Source organism: Petaurus breviceps, unplaced genomic scaffold, assembly GCF_028583685.1.
Source record: "Petaurus breviceps papuanus isolate PSGF00001 unplaced genomic scaffold, PetGlider_PUasm1.0 154, whole genome shotgun sequence".
Taxonomy (NCBI): domain Eukaryota; kingdom Metazoa; phylum Chordata; class Mammalia; order Diprotodontia; family Petauridae; genus Petaurus; species Petaurus breviceps.
In genome coordinates this window covers 4,524,264-4,528,240 of record NW_027185715.1, presented here as the reverse complement: position 1 = coordinate 4,528,240, position 3,977 = coordinate 4,524,264, and the positions used below count along the sequence as shown (strand labels likewise).

The 3,977-nt window shown below is 39.6% G+C and overlaps 1 pseudogene; it reads right to left on the bottom strand.

The window, feature by feature from the left end:
• Nucleotides 1–2,868: 2,868 nt before the first annotated feature.
• On the bottom strand, nucleotides 2,869–3,690 carry LOC138156119 (caveolae-associated protein 3 pseudogene; annotated as a pseudogene).
• Nucleotides 3,691–3,977: the final 287 nt, after the last annotated feature.

Sequence of the window (3,977 nt, the reverse complement as noted above, 5' to 3'; positions counted from 1 at the left end):
GTGCTCTATTCACTGCGCCAGCTAGCCGCCCCTTTATGCTACTTATTGACCAGGGCTTATGAACCTGTGATGTTTCAGAAGAAAGAGTAATTGCATTGGAACTTTTTTGAATTACTGAAATGGAACCTGCCCTGTAATTTCTGTTATCACATCAAATGTGTCGCTAAAGTGATTTTTTTGTTAAGTAATAAGAATTTTTATCTTGTTTATGCAGATCATTTTATAAATGTCTAATAAAATCTGACATGATGTTCAAAGTGGTCTAAATTGATTTCTGCATAGCCCCATTTCTGTTAATTTCTTATTTCCCAGTGAGAATTCTTAAAGGAAAGCACTTCTGGTGGCAGTAATAGAGCTACTCTGTTGAAAATCCATTGATTTTGTTTGTGTTTAATAACAAAATTTTGAAATTTAAATGTGAGATACTTTAATATCAATTTACAAGCTTCATTATAATGTATGTTTTCTAGAGCCACACAAGTGGGTGGATTAACCTGCATCCACTTTCCAGGGTTATGGATATATCTCACTTTAAGTAAATTCGGTATTTCAAAATATCAATAAAAAAAGATATATTTAGGTGTAATTACAGCAAATATATGTTACATGTTTTGGATTTCATGTAGTGCCTACCACAGTGTTTCACACATGCCAGGAGTTCAGTGAAATTTTGATAACTTTTAAGCTATGTAAAGTTTCTGACCTTATCAGCAAGATTCACTACACTCCTTTAAATATTTTCTACTTGCATGCTTAAATATTTATATGAAGCAGGGTTTAAATACTGACCATTCTCAGAGGTAGCCTACTTCAACCTACTGCTAGACTCCTTACTATATTTATTTTCATAACCTCCCAGTTCTAAGATAATCTGGGGATATGATTGACTATTTCTTTATTATTAAAATTTCGACTTCAGTTCCAATTCTAGAGTCACATCTACCATATTTTATTAAGTATTAATCATTGTTTATATTGATTAGCTAATGCTAGGGCAACTTGGTGGCAAAGTGAATCAAGAGCAGATCTTTAGCCAAATACTCACACAAACATACACATGTGTATGTATATTGTACATGAATATGTATATCTATGTGCTTTTGTGTGTATATGTAATGATATGTACACACATGTATATTTTACACATAATATAAATGTATCTGTGTTTTCTAGTTGACCACACTAACATTCAGTCTAGGAGTGGCTACCCCTCAACCTGCAACTTGTCTCATTACCATGTTCTTTTTCATTACTCCCAGGATTCTCTGGCAATTCAGGTATAAGCTTGAATATTTATTAATTACTAAAACGTCAACCTCTTTCTCATTAATCAGCATCATGAACCCACCCCATTTCATCAAATATTATTCATTTAATCAATTGAAAAGCAATTTTCATAAGCAATTCTTCATTTCTCCCCCCCCCACCAGACCTCCTTCCCTCTCTCCCCCCTCCCTCTCTTTTTTTAATACACAAAATATTTCAGAATTCTTTGATTTATGATCTCTTGAGGAAAAGCTATTGAATCTGGTGTCCAACATAAAATAAATAAATAAAAATAATGGATAAAATGCACTTTGGGAAAAGAGGGAGGAACCAGTAGCTGGGGTAAACAAGAAATGCCCCCTATGGCACTAAAGTTTGAGGTGAGCTTTAAAGGAAACTAGAGAGTGTAAGAGGAGGTGAGGAAGGAGTTCCTTCCTAATGTGTAGAGACCCTGTTCACAGCCAAAGGGACAGAAGAGAGATCTTTCTAAAGCAGTATTTTCTCTTCAGTGCTTCACAGAGAGCAAGTTGAGATGTGGTTAAATTTCTCTCTGTGCTTTTTTAGGGTAGATAAGCTTTTTTCTTTCCTATTATAAAAATCCATTTAACATACTAACAGTCTCTTATGCCCCTCAACATAGGGAGTTTCGCCAAGCATGGAGTTGGTTAATTACATGTTAGTGTGCTCAAAAAGGGTTGGGTGTCAGAAGATGCCTAGTACATCAATAGCCTAACACCATGCTATATTATTACTGCAATCTCTTCATGAAGAAAATAGAAGGGTGGTTTTCTTCACTTTGTGTCCAAAGTATTGCATTACTGCTTCTCTGTCCTATGAAAGGCAAAACCAGAGACAATATTTCAGCTATTTCAAAGCCATTTGATTCTTGTTTCTTCTTAATATAACTCATCTCATTCTGAGCCTTCATTCCTCATATAAAATTGGCTTGGGTGATTGGGGTTCTTTGGGCCACTGTGAGAAATGATCAGTGACTAAACAGAGCTTGAGACCTTTATTAAATTTTATGTAAAAAGAAATGTTTGGGATAATATAGATTTTAGATGGCAAACATACTGGTCTGTGCTAGAAATCAGAGTCATATCTCACTGTAATTTCCCCATCAGTATTTTATGCATTAGAGCTGAACATTATTTTGATATAACATTTTGTACTGAGTAGAGGTATAATGTATAACACACCTGATGTGCTTGATGGGATCCTGAAAAGTCAACTGTTTTCTTGCTTGTGTTTGCTTTTTTTGTTTTTGAAAACTGCAATTTGTTTTCTCAAGGAAATACATTGTAATTTCAGAGATGCAGCTAGGAAGATAGAGTGCAGGACCTAGAGTTAAGAACTTTTTTTTTTTACAGAGTTCAAATGCAGCTTTAGACATTTACTAGCTATGTGACCCTGGGCAAGTCACACAAATTCTGACTTCCAGAGGTTTTTTTGTTTTTGTTTTTTTTAAGTGAAATAAGTTTATTAATCTTGAGCACACTTGGGAGGGTGACAGTGTTGGTCTCAGGTTTAAAATGGTATGGATTGGAGGGTTTTGGAGGGGAGGTCTCAGTTTGGGAGCAAGAGAGGTAGTGAGGTGAGTGTTTAAGGGAGGGTTCTTTGCCTAGGTAAAGGTGATCTATAGGTAACTGGGCTCTGTTGCTTAGGAACTGATGGTGCCATAAAAGATAAAGGTACAGAGAAGTGGGCTGGCAGGATGGAGCACTGGGCAATACCCTCTTCCTGAAGCATCAGAGTTTCCCTGGCCTCTTGGGCTCTCTGGCTCTTCCATAGGACTCCTCTGTGGCTCTAGCTCCAACCCTGATTCTGCTTCAACCACTACCCTTTCCTCAGGCTGATTTTCAATTCCTTGCCTAGGGACCAATAGAGGAGGCTTGGTAGGAGGGGGTGGAGGTGGTCTTTAGGGAGGACAGTGTCCTGCGAAGGCTCTGCACCTTCTCTAGGCCAGTACGCAGAAGCCGCTTGGCCTGGGATTCCACTGGTTCCTCCTCTGAGCTCTCCCTTTCTTCCAGCTCTTCCGGAGCCTCTGGTCCTAGTTCCTTTTCTTGTAGCTCTGCGGAGTCTGTCTTCTTCAGAAAAGCTCTGGCTAGGATTTCTGCGTCCTTCTTGAAGAGCTGCACTTTCAGCTGGCCGCGGGCGACCATCCGAGCGGGGCTTGGCCTCGAGCCGCACGCCCAGGCCGCTCTGGATGAGGCGCATGGTGTCCGTGAGACCTCCCTGCGGTCAGGCCAGGCCGCACCGGCGCTCTCGAACAGCCTCCAGCATGGTGGACAGCTCCTCCTGCAGAGTCAGCACTGTCGCCACCTGCATGGGATGGTGCTCCGTGGCTTCAGCCGCCAGCACATCCTCCCTCATGGCCCCTCGAGATGCCCGCACTGGATTTCGCTCAGATCTGGCCCTGTCCCTTTTCTCTTCCTGAGTTTTTCAATCTGTCAATCAGTGGGGAAAAAAAAAAACACATTTATTAAGCGCCTATTATGTACACTGTTCTAAATGCTGGGGACACAAAAAGAAGAAAAAGATAGTACCTGCCCTCAGGCAGCTCACAATCTAATGGGAGAGAAAACAAGCAAACTAAAAGCAAGTTAGATATAGGATAAATAAGAAATAATGAACAAAAAGAAGGAACCAGAATTAAGAGATGTTAGGAAAACTTTCTAAAGAAGATGGGATTTTATTTGGGATTTAAAAGA